The sequence below is a fragment of the Marmota flaviventris genome, chromosome X, assembly GCF_047511675.1.
Source record: "Marmota flaviventris isolate mMarFla1 chromosome X, mMarFla1.hap1, whole genome shotgun sequence".
In the NCBI taxonomy this organism is placed as follows: domain Eukaryota; kingdom Metazoa; phylum Chordata; class Mammalia; order Rodentia; family Sciuridae; genus Marmota; species Marmota flaviventris.
Window position 1 is genome coordinate 32,966,692 of NC_092518.1, and position 16,701 is coordinate 32,983,392.

Sequence of the window (16,701 nt, forward strand, 5' to 3'; positions counted from 1 at the left end):
AGCCTCAGGAATTTAGCAAGGCTGTAAGCAACTTAATGAGACCCTGTTTCAAAATAAAAAGGACTGGGGATGTGGCTAAGTGGTTAAGCACCCCTGAGTTCAATCCTAATACAAAAAACAGAAGGAAGGAAGGAAAGGTGATAGCACCTTCCACCTGATTTGCTGGACACTTATTTTGTACCCCAAGCTGCTACTCTGTAAGTTAAAGTCCTACTACCCTTAAGCCACCTGGAGAGCCCCGGGTTTATGCTATGAGCCCAGCCAACATCCAGACCTGGGAGCAAAAACACCTCCAGATTATTCCAGCCCTGAGCTGTTGAGTCTTTCCATCAAATGCCCGACCCACAGGATCTTTGAGCAGAATGAAATTGCTTCTGAGATCCCCCAGGCTGACATGGCGACGGGGGAGGAGATATGTTCCGTAGCACGTTGCTAGATCTATGGCGGAAGGTGTGTTGGATTTAAAACTAAAGCATTGCTGGGCGTGATCGTGGGTTTCCAGCCCTATTACTGCAAAACTAAATAAATAAATAAAAATAAAAAGAGCTAGGGGTCGAACTCCATGGTCAAAAAAGTGTGGAGGGTAGGACACTTGTGACGATGACTCAAATCCTCCACCTCTCATAAGACGACATCTTCCTGTTCGTTTATTTATCTATGTCAGTGCTGGGATGAAACCCAAGGCTTTATATGTGCTAGCCAAGTACTCTACCACTGAGCTGCAGCCTCAGCCCTGTTCTAAAACATTAGAGCACACGCCTGTAATCCCAGGGACTCCGGAGGCTGAGGCAGAAGGATTGCAAGTTCAAAGCCTCAGCAACTTGGCAAGGCCCTGAGAAACTTAGACCCTGTCTCCAAATGAAGTATGAAAAAGGGCTGGGGATGTGGCTCAGTGGTTAAACGCCCATAGATTCCATCCCTGCGGCCAAAAAAATTAAAAAATTTGAGTCAAGGTCTCAGTAAATTGCCCAGGCTGACCTTGTACTTGGGATCTTACTCTCCCATCTTGTATCTTATCTCCCCACATTTTCCCTGCCTGTTCTTGAAAGTATTCATGTCAGGGATAGGCAGGGCTGGACGGCATGTTACTTGGTTTTCTTCCAATTTCCCCTCCAGGTCCCACATCTTTTCATCGGGATCCCCAACAGCCCAGTTTATGCCACACCCCAGTCGCATGAGTTTCTATTCACATAACTAGGCCTTTTCGCAGAAATCACCTAGCAGCCCACTGACCCTGACCCTGAGGCTGCCCTCTGGTAGAAGACTGAGGAGGCGCTACAAACCATCTGAAGCATGCAAGACCAAACGGGAAAATATAGGGAGCCCAGGTCCTACCCCAGGCCCCCAAACAAAACCAAGCAGAGACCTAGAGCAGTGGTGCATGCCTATAATCCCAGTGGCTTGGGAGGCTGAGACAGGAGGATCACAGGTTCAAAGCCAGCCTCAAAAAGGCGAGGCACTGAGCAACTCAGTGAGACCCTGTCTGTAAATAAAATACAAAATAGAGCTGGGGATGGGGCTCAGTGGCCCTGAATTCAATCTCTGGTATATACCCACTCCCTCCCCAAAAAAGCAGAGCATCCAGAAGCTGCAGGAATGAATGGCAGGTGTGGTGGCAGGAGCCTAGGCTGAGCACAAAGGATAACCCCAGGGTTAAGACCAGCCTGGGCAATATTATAGCCAGACTTTGTCTCTGTCTCCCTCTTTTTTTTTTTTTTAGCCTTACTGGGGACTGATCCCAGGGCCTTATGCATGCTAGCCCAAAAGCTCTTAACACTGAGCTATGTCCCTAGACTCTCCCACCCACCAATTTTTCTTCTTTTTGGTATTGGGGAATTGAACTCAGGGATGCTTTAACACTGAGATATACCCCCATTCCTTTTTTATTTTGAGATAGGGCTTTGCTAAGTTGCTGAGGCTGGCCTCAAACTTGCGATCCTCCTGCCTCAGCCTCCCAAGTAGCTGAGAAAACAGGCATGTGCCACTAAGCCAGGTTCTCAGTCCTTTTTATTTTTTATTTTGAGACAGAGTGTGCCACTGCACCCAGCTTGAGACACTATCTCTGAAAAACAAATGAAAAGGGGCTAGGGAGCACTTCCCTGGCATGCATAAGGCCTGGGTTTGGTCCCTAGTACTATAAATAAAGCTTGCAATGGGGAGAAAACAGACCAAACTGGGGGAGGGCGGTGAAGGAGTGAGACATGGGAGCTATTGAACAGGTGATGATAGGAGAAGGATTAAGGAGAAGCAGGCAGTCTCACCACTTCCCTGCCCTCTCAAATGCCAGGACACAGACTTGCCAATGATAAAATACAACCAAGCTGTGCAAGCCAAACCACAGAAAGCCAGTACTAGATAGTGTGGTGCGTCTGTAATCCCAGCCGCTCTGGAGCTGAGCGAGGGATGGCAAGTTCAAGGTCAGCCTGGGCAACTTAGCAAGACCCTGTCTCAAAATAAAAAATGAACAGGGCTGGGGGTGTGGCTCAGTGGCAGAGCGCTTGCCTACCTTGTGCAAGGTCCTAGGCACTAGGGCGGTGGGGGGGGGGGGCTAGCATCAAGTGGGTTTATCTGCTAGTCACTCATCCCCAGCAAATAGCCTGACCCTCAGTGCACAACCAGGGTGCCTCCACAGCTCAGCCCTGGGTGAGCAAGCTGACCAAAGGCTGGCACGGCTCTCCCAAAGTTCACAACTTTGGACAGTGTGGTCCTATGGCTCCAATTCACACTTTTTTAGATGCAATTCTTTTTTCCTCTTCTTAGTTATTTGGTACCAGGGATTGAACACAGGAGCCCTTAACACTGAGCCACATTCCCAGCCCTTTTTGATATTGTATTTGGAGTCAGGGTCTTGCTGAGTTGCTTAGGGCCTTGCTAAATTGCTGAGGCTGGCCTTGGACTCACAATCCTCCTGCCTAGGCCTCTGGACCTACTGGGATTTCAGGTGTGCACTACTGTGCCTAGGTTTTTCTTTTTCGTTTCTGCAGTGCTAGGGATGGAACCCAGCCCCTTGAACATAATAGAGGAATTGAGCTCTCTCTAGTCCCAAAGCAATTCTTTTTTTCTGACCCAAATCTCAGGCCAGGCAGACCTGCACCTACCTAGGGCCTTACACAAACCTTCCTTTCTACACCTCAAACAATATCTGCCCAAGTCCTCCTTTCCCTCCTTCAAGAGCACAATATTTACTAAGAGCTTATTATCACCTTCCTGATGTTTTCCATGCAATTACATCATCTGATCTCCCTCCAATCTTGTGACATAGGCATTCTCATGCACGTTTTAAAGATAAGGAAACTGGGGCTGGGGCTCAGTGGTAGAGCAGTTGCCTCGCAAGCATGAGGCCCTCGGTTCAATCCTCAGCACCACATAAATAAATAAATAAATAAATAAATAGTGTCCATCTACAAATAAAGAAACATTTAAAAAAAAAAAAAGATAAGGAAGCTGACACTCAGAGAGGTTACAGAGAGGGCTAGAGTTTTCCTCCTAGGCCCAGATGCGTTCTGTTCTAGAGCTTTCCACCATAGGTGTGAGTATCCAAACTTTTTTTTTTTTGGTACCAGGGATTGAACCCAGGGGTACATTACCACTGAACCACATCCTCAGTCCTTTTTTATATTTTGTTTAGAGAGAGGGTCTCCCTGAGTTGCTTAGGGCCTTGCTAAATTGCTGAGGCTGCCTTTGAACTCAGGATCCTCCTGCTTCAGCCTCCCGAGCCGCTGGGATTACAGGCCTGAGCCACAGAGCCCAGCTAGTACCCAAACATTTTGATCATTGATTTTATGCCATGCCAGTTCACCAGACCTGCAAAGATCAGTAAAACAGTCCCCCTCCTTAAGGAATTTGCATTTTAGTAGAGAAGACAGACCGAGGGTTAGGGGCTCTGAGTTTGGTATGGTTTAAGTACCATGGGAGCACTTTTGAATATCTGCATCATTATTGTCCCTCGGCCCTGCCCTCACTTTCTCGGCTCCTCTGGTTTCTCCGCACAGGACTGCTCTTTACTCCTTTCTTAGGCACCAGCTGTAGGCTTCCCTCCAAGCCTGTTTCTCTCTCCTCCCATACCCACACACCCATCAGGGATCCTGGAACCTGCTTGCCTTGGAGACGCTGCCTTGGTTGGATAGATTTCTTTGGCTCTGGGCCCCAGAGAGGCGGCTAGATGGAGACAGCAACCTCAGGCTTGCTCAGCTGGAAAATGGGTCCAGGGACCGGGATGCTGAGCAGGCTGGTAGCCCCTCAGCAGGCTTTCCTCGAAGCCTGGTGGAGAACTTTGGGTTTCCTCAGATCAAAGACCCTTCAGTGCACCTGGTTATGATTACCAGGAAGGAGAAAGCCAGGCCCCTTTGAAGGGTTGGACTAGTCATCTGGCCTTGCCATGCTGTGGCAGGGCTGACTGCTGGAGAGGCCACGAGGCCAGGTGTGGGGGCCAGCAGCAAGCCTGGCCAGTACAAGACCCTCCAACTCTCCCAGGCTCCTGAGCCCAGCCCCTGGCTTCCTCAGGCTGGACTCGCAGAAACAGCTCTGGGCTCAGACCTGCCAGGGGCGTTCTGAGAAAATCAAGTTCAGAGTAGCCGCTGCCCAGCCCTGACCAACAGCTCTTCATTGATCTCCACTAGCTTCCGGCTTTAAAATACTCTCATTTACTTCCCCACCACTCTTCTCCCTCCCATGAAGCTCAAATAGGCTTTGCTGCAAGATTTCTGAAAGTGATAAATTTTTTTTAATTAAAAAAAAAAAAAGAAGGAAATGCAGACTTTCAAAAGTTAAAAAAAAAAAAAAAACTCAACATTATCTTCTTTTCCACTAGCTGGGTTTTCCCATAAAACGGACATCGCTTAGGATGTCCCACGTCACTGTAATTGACAAGCCTGCTGAATGAAGGAAAGAGATTCATATGAAAATAACGTGGCTAACCAGGAACATCATCCAGCAGTCCCCAGCGGCTCCCATACCCCACACCTGTCCCGACGCTAGACTCCACGTGGGCACAAAAAGATCCTGGGGGATCCTAGGGGTTAACACAGTCTGCGAGTCCAGAAAGGAAAATGCAGTTTTCTCCTTCCCGCCCTGGTTTAATCCTGCTGCGTGTTATTATTGGCGAGTCTCTTCGCACCACCGTTTCTAAAAAGAAAACCCGTGGGTCTGCGCGGCCCTCCGCCGCCTGCTCGGCTTTCATTGTGCACGCAGCGGGGCCTGCGTGGATCCAGCACGTCGTGACCGTCTCGCAGGCGCGCACGGACACCCTCGGATTGGCATTTCCATGAGAGCTAGGCGCATTGTCTCGGCGGCACGCACACACACGCGCGCGCACACACATATCACACTCACACACACGCACACGCGCACAATAAAGGGCTACAGACCCCTTGGCCCAGCCTCCATTGCAACCCGTAATTAGAGATGACCTTTGCGAAAGGCAATTAAAATATGGTAATGTCGATGCGCTCGCCTGTTTCCAAAAAGAAAAATACACAGGTGCTGGCTCCGGCGGGCTCCACCTGGCCGGCCCGGAGGCCTCCTACGGCTCCTGAATGAACTCCTTCTCCGGGGAAGCTTCCAGTCCCCGCTACCTACGCCAGTCAGGGCTCCCCTCCCCGTCCTCCCCTCCCCCACCAGGGCTCTGGCAGCCAGGAGCCTGCTGGCGGCGGCGGGGCTTTGTCATCGGAACGCACACGCGAGCACCCGGCCACCACGGGACCGCGGCGGCCGCTGCGCGTGTCCTTCCTCGCCGCGCTCCCCTCCCCGCCGCCTCCTTTAGAAAGCTCCAAGCCTTTCTTCCGTCCTCCGTGTGCACGGCCCTTTGCAACGAGGAGCTCGGGGAGCCTCTTAAGGGGGCCTCCCGCGGGGTGCGGGACGGGGAGGGAGGACTCTGGACCAGACACGCGCGGAGGCGACGCGTGGGCGGCCGGGCTTTGTTTGGCCTCTTGCCTCTTCCCGGAGGGCGGAAGAGCCTCGGCCGAGGTGCGGCCCACCGGCGATACGGAGGCGGTGAACGCGAGCACCTCCCCTCCAGCCAAAGTGCACCGTGAAGTCCCCTCCAGAGTTCCCTTGGGACTTGGGCCGGGTGGGGCGCCTCGCTGCGGGGAGGGTCTCCCCGTCCACAAGTGGCTCTCCCCACGCAGACGAATGTGCAGTGTCATTATGGTGGCTCCTGTTGCTCGAGGCCTCGGGGATGCTGGGGAGGAGCGCGCACACCCCATCCCTCCACTGCGCGGAAGGCAAGGGAGGGCCCCCGGGGACTGGGGACTCCCCGGGGGGCTGCCTGGAGGAGACACCGCTGAGGGCCTTCCCGCTCCTCCGGGCTGCCTTCCGGGACCACGAGCACGGAGCCAGGGCGGCCTCTCGCCTTTCATTACGGGGCCTACGAAAGCAGCAGCCCAGGCAAATATGTAGCTATTAAAATTAATCGCCCTGCGTTGTCAGCTGAACATAATGCAAATTATTTATGGGCTGTCTGCGCAATATTTATCATCTCGCAGGCTCCAGGCGCTTCGTGCCTCCTGGCCTCCCCCGCCTGCCCTGGGCCGCGCAGGGCGAAGCTGAGCGCAGGCTGCCGCGGCCCGGGGGTTCGGGGCACCCGAATGGGCTTCCAAGGGCGAGGCCGTGCATCAGGCTGACTTCCAGGCCGACAGGTTCACTTTGGTTTCTGCCATTCATTGCACATTTATGGAGAGGCCCACTAGGTGGAAAATCAGGAGGACCGCGAAGTCAGGGGGTAAAGACCAACAGGGAGAAATCTGAACCCAACAGACCAGCTCAGGTCGGAAGGGTGACGCAGGCCGAGACTCCTAGACCGCCCCGGAGAATTTTCTGACTCTAGTCTGACCAACCCGGGAAACCCATGTTGGCCGAGTTGGATTTGCACCAGGAGAAACCAAGAGCATCAGAAGTGCCCGACCGGTCCGAATACACCGCTGTCAACTGGAACAGGAGGAATTCGGTGTCCTGTGAGCCTCAAAACTTGTTTGCTGATGGCAGATAACACATTAACTGCTAATTGTCGAAATGGGCCAAGCACTCAGCTGATCTCTGCTGGGGGCCCCTCGGTATTCGCTGCACTTTTTATATGTAAAAACAGCCTCAGTGCCTCCTAAACTGCTTTTGTGTGGCTTTTTGTTTCTCTTTCAAATACGGTGTTTTAAAAAACAGCAGCAACGCGCCACCCCACCCCCCTCTCCAACCAAGCCTTCTGGTTTAAAACAAAACAAAACAAAACAAAAACCAGGAGGAGAAATAATCTATAGGACAATCCCCCCCTACTGGTCGGCGCTGGCGTTGGGGCTTTTTACGCAGATCGAGTCGCCCTGGGCTGCGGAGGTAAACAGGCTTTCAGCACCGCTGCTAAATGAATCACGAGGGGAAGAGCCGGGGCAGCGGGGCGGGGGAGGCCTCGGGATCCGGGCTGGCCGCCAAGGCCGGGAGCGAGCAGCGAGAGGGGCAGTGGGGTGGAGGCGGGTTAACCTAGCCCGAGGCCTCGGGGCCTGGGACGGGAGAGGAAGGCTGGTCCATCCGGAGCCCCCTCCTACCGCTCCAAATCTACCATGCAGGGCGAATGCCTGGCCTGGGCCTCCATCCCAGCGTGCCCGGGCACCTCCTGGGGCTAGTCATGCTGCGTGAGTCCATCTGCGGGAAGGGAGGTCACCGGGCACCCCCCCACACACATACACACAGTTTTAGCAGCTCTGGGCTTTCCGGAGGCAGAGGCAGAGGCAGGCCTAGCTCTTCTGATATTCATTTTAAGCAAATCAGGGCCCCTCTTCGCTGTCCTCAGCCAACATCACCTGGAACTTAGCTGAGCGAGGCTGAGTCAGGGCCTACTTTCGGGGTCCTGGGGTGTGTGGCTATCTAAGGGCATCCGCTCTCCGTGCTAACAGAACGGGACCTAGCCAGGAAGCTATTTTGTAATTATATTTTTCTTCAGGTTTTCTTTTTTTAAAAAATGTGACTTACCCTATTTAAAGACCCCTTTTGGTTCCCATAACCCCCAATTTTGACACGGAGTTTTCTTAGAACATTCTCCCATTATTTCAGAAATTTCATTTGAAGCGATGTAAAAGAAAAGGAGATTCAAAACATTAGGTTGCTTTTGGATTCACTTTATCCCGAACATTCTTGCATGAATTGGAGTAAGGGCTTAGTTTTACTAAGATTTACGAAATCAGCAAATAGCTAGCTATTCTATTTAACACACTGAACATTGACCACGGTGAAGTGGGCAGGTCAGGCCACATTTATTTGACACTCTGGTCCTGCGAAACCCACCTGAGGGCAGGGGAAGTGTTACTGTTCTCATTTTACAGATTGAGACTGCCCCGCCCCCACTTCTGGAAACTAGCCTTCCTCAGTGAAGAGGGGCTAGAATTCTAGCTAGGTGACATCTGCCTGATCCTGCCTGCACCCACCCTCCTCCAGGTCAATGTCATCTAGTCATTGCTGCATCCTTTTCCGAGATCTGTCTGCCAGCAGAGCTACCCTCCCGCTTGTGGCAGTTCCTTCCACAGCCTGCAAACCTCACCCACCGTCTGTTTATTCACTTCCCTCCACCACCAGGTCAATTCCGACTGCAGGCCTGGGAGGACAGTGTTAAAGTGTTTCTGCATACAGACCCTCTGGCCGCGCCGGAAGTGTTTTATGGACCTGTGAGCCCAGTTAATCCCAAGAGGCGAGGCAGGATTAGTCCCGGGTGTGGGTGGGGGATTCCTGTGTTTAGGCTTAATCCCCAAGGGGGGGATGAGAAGATGAGGGTCCGGTGACTTCTGCAAAGTGTGCCCCTTCCCCATTAAACTCGAGATCTAAGCCCAAATCAAATCTCAAGATTTGGTTGGAAACCAAGGCATGTGGCCCCTGGGGCCCCCGCCTCGGCCAGGCGTGGAGTACGGGCGGGGGGTGCACCCTGGGAGACTAGGATGATCGTGGAGAGCGAGTGAGGAGCGCAGTTGTGTGTTTTTTTCCCCCGGGTTTCATTCTTCCAGCCCTATGGAAAGGAGGAGAGCCGCAACCGGGGAGGGAGCCGGAAAGAAACACTTAATCACCGGCGTCTCGCTGCTCGTCACGCGAAGATGGCAGCGGCTCCCCTGGGTTTCAAGGTTCCGGGAAAGGCGTGTGTTCTGCCTTGAGGCGCGCGGGCTGCAGCGCTCCCTCCCTCGCCTCGGCGGCCAGCCCGGGCTCCCGGAGCCTGTCTCCACGCGGGCAAGTGCGCCTAGGCCACCCAGCCCCCAGGCCAGCCTGGCCCCCTAAGGCGGGCGGTGGCCGAAGCAGCGGGACGTCTGCACTGCCCAGCCGCAGATCCACGGGTCTTCGCCAGCTCGGCAAAGGCTTGCGGGGGTGGGGACGTGCACACTGGCCCGGGGCACGCTAGGGTGTCAAGCTGCGGCCAGTGCAATCTGTGCAGGGCACACTCCTACTGGCCGTGGCCGGAGGCCCAGTCTGCCTTCGCGGGAGAGGGGATTGACCGCCCCCTGATCCACGCGCAGGCCCCGCGGCCCGGCCCTCCCCTCTGACTCCCGGGTCACTGCGAAACACGGAGCGAACAGGTCCCCGCCAGCAGCCGTCACTTCTCCGGGAGATGGGGATCCACAGGCCTGGCTCTGCACCCCAAGGGTGCCAGGGCGTTCACAGATGCGGGGGAGGGGGAAACGCGGCCCCTCCACCCAGACTCTTCCTGGCAAGGCACACAACGGCCGCGGGCTTTCAAAGCGTCAGAGCAGGGAAGAGGAAGGGAAAGCGGAGGCCTGGAAACAGCTGCACGCTTGGACCCACTGTGTGTCTACGCAGGCGCGCGGGGGCAGGGCACGGGGTTAGGGAAGGCAAGGTGTTGAGCGGCCCAACCCAGACTGAGCAGCCGGGCTTTCCAGCCCCGGGGGGCTGGCGGCTGAGGCAGAGAGGAACCTGGAGCTTCAGGAGGCGCCACTGGGCCCGGCCAGCTCCGTGGGAGGAGCCCGGGGGATGCGCCCGGAGCCCAAAGACCAGCGTGAACCAGCCGCCCCTGCAGGCGGCGGTTTAGCTCGGCCGCACGGGACCACTGACACCCGGCAATAAGGAGCTCCTCGGCAATCGGCAGCCGGCAGCCCCCAGCCCCTAGTCACCCCGTAGACGGGACCTCTGGATGCTAGCTACGTGGGCCCAGGGAACTTGAGATTGCTTCCCTGATCCCTTCTGTACCGCGGAGCCACAGTAATGTGCTTCTGTACCACTCCGGAACAATGCTTTGCCAAACATTGGGCCTTCTGGTCTCTTCCCATGATATTTTCCTTTGGAAGGTCAGGGTCCAATCAGTCCCCTTAAAACATCCCCCAAATAGCTCACTTTCACAGCCTGACACCAAGAAGCTACATGGCTCTGGGTCAATCCAGAGCCTGTTCCAAACTGCTGCTTTGAGCAAGCCGCTCAAGAGTCCTGGACCTTGGGGTTGTTCTGAGGATAACATGCCTCAATACACAAAGTGCTGGGACCACTGCCTCTAATAAAATGCTACATGTGTTTGTTTTTATGGTTTGGTACTCCCTTCCTTTGGATGGGGAGGGAGTAAGAAACACATCCGGGTTCAAGTTCCTGGAGACCTATATGGAGCCAGGGTAGGAAGGGCCACTATTATCACCCACTGAAAAGTTAAGGCAAAATGGGCCAGACTTTCCCTTAAAGGCCAATGTGTGCCGCGGTGATGTAGGAGAGTACTTTTTAAGTGGTGCTCCTTTAGACAGGATTAATGGCAAGTTCCCTCAGGGATCGGGCACCGTCAACAACCCTCCCCCTGCAGCCTTAGGGAACCACACTGGGTTCCAGGACCTTCAGCCTACTCTTCCAAGGCCACCCTTTTTGATATTTGCCATCTCCTGTAACTGGGTTCTTGGAGAAGATGGCCAAAAGTCAAGTTCTCTGGGGTGTACTTTGGTCTGAGTTTAACACTTGCTTCAGTGCTGGCGGGTGGCTGGCATTGTCCCTGGGCTGCTGCTGGTGAGCACATTTTACTGACACCCAGATGCAAATACTGCTTCTGTGAACAGAATTGGTCAAATTTCTAGTTTCAAAAAGCTTTCCATTACCTTTGAAATGGGATCTCCAGCAGATGGGGAGGAGCGTCGGGGCAAAGATAGGCATAAGGGGGCCTCACCCTCCCGGCCTGGCCTCTCCCAAGTCACCCATAATTCATTAGGTGAGACTGCCTTTTTCTTTTCACAGACAACGCAAATGGCCCTTCCCTTGTGTGGCTACCGCTACCGGCGTTCTCCTAATCACTAAAAAGTGCTGGCGGTGCGGCTCTGGCTCTCAGTAGATCCTTATCGGAACCGAGTGCCAGGCTGTCCAACCCTGAGAAAGACAAAGAACACGGGCGCCTCCAGTTTGCTCAAGAGGCCTCAGGGTCACCTCTGGGGTTTCCCCTTTACAGCCCCTGACCCCCACAAGCCGCGGCCGGCCAGCCTCCGAAACAAGTCCGCAGTCCTAGATCCGAATTCCAGTTCTCGAGCGCCACCCGGAGAGTTCACATTTCCCCTCCTCGGAGGCCGCGTGGTGCGCAAGTGAGAGTCTGAGGGCGGCTGCAGCTCACATCTCGGCAGCCTCCTCCCCGCACCCTGCAGCACGTAGGCAGGAAAAGAAAAAGCCAAGAGAAAAACGTGGGCTATGAAAGCCAAGTACAAACAACCCCAGGCAGGAGTTTGCCAGGAGTACACAACCTCCAAATAGAAACTACAACTCAAATAACCCCCTCTTCGAGTTCTATTAATTAAAGGTCCTCGAAGGTGGAGCGCAAAGGGGACCCTGCCTTCTCAGGGCACACAGTGGCCATGCAAAAATAATGGTGCTTAGCCCGGCACCGCCTACATACATGTTTAATACCAAGAAGGGAGCAAGGGTTGCATCTACCGATTAACCTGTTCTCGGTGTTGTTGTTGTTGTTGTTTTAACTGCTCAACGTGCATTTGGTTGGGGGGAAAAAAAGATTGATCCTGCTTGAAATATACATGGGCAATCTGTATTTAATTGGGGTAAGTTCCCGCAGCTGTCCGACCACATTTGTCTGGTCCCTCTGAGAATCCACGTTTTCTAGCCTGGAAGGGGGCAGGCGGCCCTCATGGCTCCTCCTTCGGCGGTTTCCTGGCGAGGCGCCCATCCTCCCCAAGCACCGGGAACGGAGGCGGCCGCATTAATACTCGCGGGCAGCCTGCTCTGACCTATACTGTCATTTTTTCCATCGGTCAGGATCAGGCTGGGGGGGGGTGGGTCTCCTCCGAGGGGTTCTGCACGGTTCGTTGGGTTTTCCCCGGCGCACTTAACACGGAGGCAAAAGGGGCAGATGGAAACCAGGCCTCGGCTGGCCGGGCGCGCGTAAGCGCCGCACTCAGCAGCTCGACGCAAAGCCAGGGCTGGATTTTCGCGGCCTGGGCCCGGCGGCCTCCCCGCGCCGGCGCGATCCTCTCTCCCTCCGGCTGAGCAAACGTGCCCGCCTAATTCCGCCCTGGAGACAGCAGCTGTGCAGCGAGAGGGCGGAGGGGGGGAACCCGCAACTTTTTCCAACAGAAAGTGTGTGCGCACAAGAGAGGTGAAGGCCCACCCCGATTCTGTGCACGTACCGACACAGCATCTAATCAGTGTCACTGCCAGGAATACGCTTCCGCGGCGGGCGACACCCCCGCCCCCGCCAACCTGCAGGAGGGAGGGGGGATGCAAATGGCGTCTCCAAGCGTCCCAGACTCTGCGCAGCACCCGCTGCCGCGACTCCGATCAGACATTGCAGCGAAGTGAGGTGCAGCAGTCTGGGATTACGAATGCGCTGGTGACCCAGGCCCCTTTGGCGCGCCCGGGTCTCAGCTTCAGGAACTTGCACCACTCCCGGCTCCGAGGCCTTTTCCCCGCCCTCACCTCCGGAAGAGCCGCCCTTCCTCGGATGGTGGTGGTGATGGGGGAGAAACTTTGCAAGACAACTGTTCCGCGCCTTCCCCGCGAGGGGAACGTGGCTGGGTGTCCCATACCAGGCCAGCCCACACTCTCCCACTCTTCCCAGGCCTTGGACCTGAGCCTCATGGACTCTTAGGAAGTGGGGAGTACGTTTCAGATCCCTGGGGGAATGAGGGGACTCCAAAGTCAGGCGTCCCCAAGTGTTCTGGCACATGGCCAAGTTTGTGTCCTTTCCTTCCCACGCTGGAGTAGTGCGCGCCACTTTGGGGAAGCGTGGGACCAGCCCCGCCAGGCTCGAGTCCAGCCCTGTGTAAACCGTGGGGCCGATGGTTTCTGCACTGCACTCCCTCGGACCCCCACACGCCTGCGGAGGCCCCCCGAGACAGTCCGGGTCTTCCCTCGCGCGCTCTTCCGGAGAAGGGGGCGCGAATGGGTTGGGTGCACCACCGCTGTGGTCCGCACCCCGCGGAGCCACCCGGGCAGCCCTTCCCGGCCTCGGCGGGTCCCTGCTGGAGTAGCCCTGCGGGACTCCCGCACCTCCCCCATCCGTAGTGGGGCGCCCCTGGGACACAGGCAGGGATGGCGGTTCCGGTCGTTCCGGGATTTGCGTGCAAGAAGAAAACAAGGCCGGCTACTACGAGAGCGGCGCCTCCCTTCTGGGGGTGCAGACGCCCGCGCAGCCTCCGCGTGGATTCCACTCTTGCCTGGGGGGCCCGCTTCCGTCCCCTCCCCCCGGCGACTCCCCGTCCCTCCTGGGCCGCACCGCGCGGAGCTCCGAGCGCGCGGCTCCCACACCGCCCCTCGGAACTCGCGCGCCTCCCTCGCTCCGAGCTCGGGGCGCCGCTCGCTCCCAGCGCCCCGACTACTCCAGTTCCACCTGGGGCTGCGAGAGCCGCCGCCCCGCGCCACCCCCGCCCGGCCCGGCCCCGGTCCCAGCCCGGCTCCCCCGCCAGCTGCGCCGCCACCGCCGCACGTGACCCGCCCCCGTCGCGGCTTCCGCTGAGCTGCCTGTTCCGGAGCACAAACAATTTCGGCTCTGACGCGGGGTCTCTCGGGCCCCGGCGTCCTCTCCTCCCTGCCCCCCCTTCCGGGTACGAGAACTCAAAACAACTCGCTGACCTTCGGGCCGACCAGCTCCGGCTTCCACCGACTCCGCACGCCGCCCCAGCCCTGCAGCGGCTTCTAAGATTTCACTCCGCGCTGGGCTGGGGGAGGGGGTGGCTTCTCCGGGAGGGGGTGTCTCCGATCGAAAAAGGGCCACTTCACGCTCCTTCCCTTCCTCCGAAGTGAGTTTTTAGACTCTCCGAGGCCCTGGGGGAGCGCGAGCAGCCGCGCGCAAAGGACCCCCCTCTCCACGACGCGCCCCGCACATGCCGCCTTGTCTAGTGCGACCTGATTTCCAGGGTCAACGGCGGAGGGCCTGGCCGGCTTCGGAAATAGCACCAGGCGGTGGTCGGTAGCACCAGGCCGAACTGCGGCCAGGGGATTTTGCAAAGTAATAATGGTAGCTCCCACTCCCACGCTCTGATCAAGAAATTGAGGCATGGGGAAAAGGGCAAGTTACGTTACTTGCTCAGTTACCCAGCGAGTTGGGACTTGATGAGAATTGGAACCTGGGTTTCTCAGAGTTTAGGGTGGCTTAGTACAGCTGTGGTGTGCTGTAAGTATTCACCTTGGTATCAAAAGTACAGATTCATCTAGAAAGCCTGGTGTCCACTTGCGGGCTGTGTATTTGGCCTGGAGCACTTTGGCATATAGTAGGCACTCAATAAATATGTGGAATGAATGGGTGTCTGAATAACTGATTGACAGAATCATTGATGGCAAGTGATTTTTAGAGAAAGTCCTAACCATTGCTCCTTCTACGAGGATTGTCCTACCCTTATAAAAACTTACTTGTTTTTTGAGTGTTGGGAGGTAACAGGAAATTTTATGAAAAAATATATTAACCTCGTCCCCCCCTCCCTCCTAGCCAATCAGCCTGGCAAGCATTTGAACTTGCCGGGGCACATACCTGAAGCAGCTGCTACTTGGTCTCAGCCATTTCCCCCCACCTTTCTGCTTTTGCTCAGGGCCAGGCAGCCTGGAACTGCAATTGAAGCAATTCAAGAGGGAGGAGTGGGAACCTGCCAGACGGGGTTCATTGGCTTCTCTGGGACAAGCCTGGAGTGGGACAGCGTGGCTTAACAGCTCAGTGGTTATTTTTCAATTCAGGGACCACCCGGTGCAGCTTGCTTCGGAGTGGCAACCCTCGCCAGCTGTGAGGTCACATCTCAAGGAAGGCCGCCGTCCACTCCAACGGACAGCCCTGTGATGCCGGTCAGTGGGACCACATCTGTGATTTGGAGAGCTGCCACTGGTACTCCATGCCGACTGCCACTTCCTGTGGCCCAAGAGGATGAGATTAAAAAACATTCTTCGATTTGGATGGGCCAATAGAATGTATTTTGGTACCACACTGTTATCCCCACCCCACCCCCCTGGGTTTTCTAAACCTCCCCAGTTGTCCCTTCTGTGTCACTAATCCAGTAATCTGAAATGAGGACAAATTTCACTTTGGATCACCTGAAAGTAAACTTTCCAGTCTGATACATCCAACATCTGTTGACTACTGTGGTTTAAGTTCCCTATACTAGGAGAGCATGGGATAGGAAAAATGCTTCTTCTCTGTTTCTGATTATTGCCATAATCCGTCCTCCTCCTCCTTCTCCTCTCTGGCTCATTCCCCACCTCCTCCCTCTCTTTCTGACAGTTGTCTAGCTTGGCTTATGTTCCTATGATTATTGACCAAGAAATGAAAATGTGTATTTTCTCTCAGTTACAACCCAATCTGGATTACAAGGCTGGGTTGTCAGCTGCGTCTTTTATAGCTTGCTCTGAAGTGACCAGTAGGATCCTGTGACCTCAGCCTGAGGCCACATCACGTTAGAAGCATCCCATGATATCCAAGAAGGCCACAGGCCTCAATCCTGCATCGCTGGATTGTAGCTGAGAACACTCTCATCCTGTGCACCCTGTGTGCAGAAGAGACTGGTAGCAAGTGACACTAATCGGGAGGTTCGGGATGCTAATTTGATTTATTATCTGTGTACAGCCTGGGGAGGAGAGAAGGCTCATGGAAGTGTTCTAGGCTGATCATTCTGAATGTGAGCATTTATTTATCTGCAAAGCTGCCCAATGTCCCTGCAGGAAGTCACCAGAGCAGCAACCCCTGGCTGTACAGACAAAAGTCTCCCCTTTACATGGGCCTGCTTTTATTGTTTCCAACAGCTTTGTGCTTTCCCTGGGGGAAGAGGAGAGTCACTCAGCCAGTTTTCTTCCTCTTTTCTCACGCTGCAGAGGAAGTGATGTTGTGGAAAGAGTGGCGCTAACTCAGCCTGCGAGTCACATTGGACCCAGAGTTGGGAATAGCTGGCACTCCTGGGCCTCTCCTCCTCCAGGCCCCAAGAAGCCTCAGGCTGAATCTGAGCATGGGGATGGTTGGGCACAGGCAGGTAGAACAGAGCAAGAGAAGGCACACTTGAGAACCATTCCCTGCGGACAGGAGCCCTCAAGGTGTGGATGTTCTTGACCCCTTGAGCCCGTTCTTTTTAGATATACATGACAATCGAGTGTATTTAAACATATCACACGTACATGGATCACTTCCCATTCTGTGGTTGTGCATGATGTGGAGTTTCACTGGTCGCGTATTCGTATATGAACACAGGAAAGTCCTGTCCAGTTCATTCCACTGTCTTTCCTATTCCCACCCCCTTCCCTTCAGTCCCCTTGGTCTAAGCCAAAGAAAGCACTTCTGTATTT

The 16,701-nt window shown here is 55.1% G+C and overlaps 1 long non-coding RNA gene across 2 annotated transcripts; it reads left to right on the forward strand.

Annotated features, from left to right (window-relative positions):
• Window positions 1-13,901: 13,901 nt before the first annotated feature.
• Window positions 13,902-15,495, forward strand: LOC114086075 (uncharacterized). 2 transcript variants are annotated; one of them, XR_003581587.2, is made up of 2 exons: window positions 13,902-13,988; window positions 15,112-15,495. It is a non-coding gene; the product is annotated as an uncharacterized lncRNA (long non-coding RNA). The 2 variants fall into 2 exon arrangements; XR_003581586.2 differs by lacking the exon at window positions 13,902-13,988 and adding an exon at window positions 13,998-14,183.
• Window positions 15,496-16,701: the final 1,206 nt, after the last annotated feature.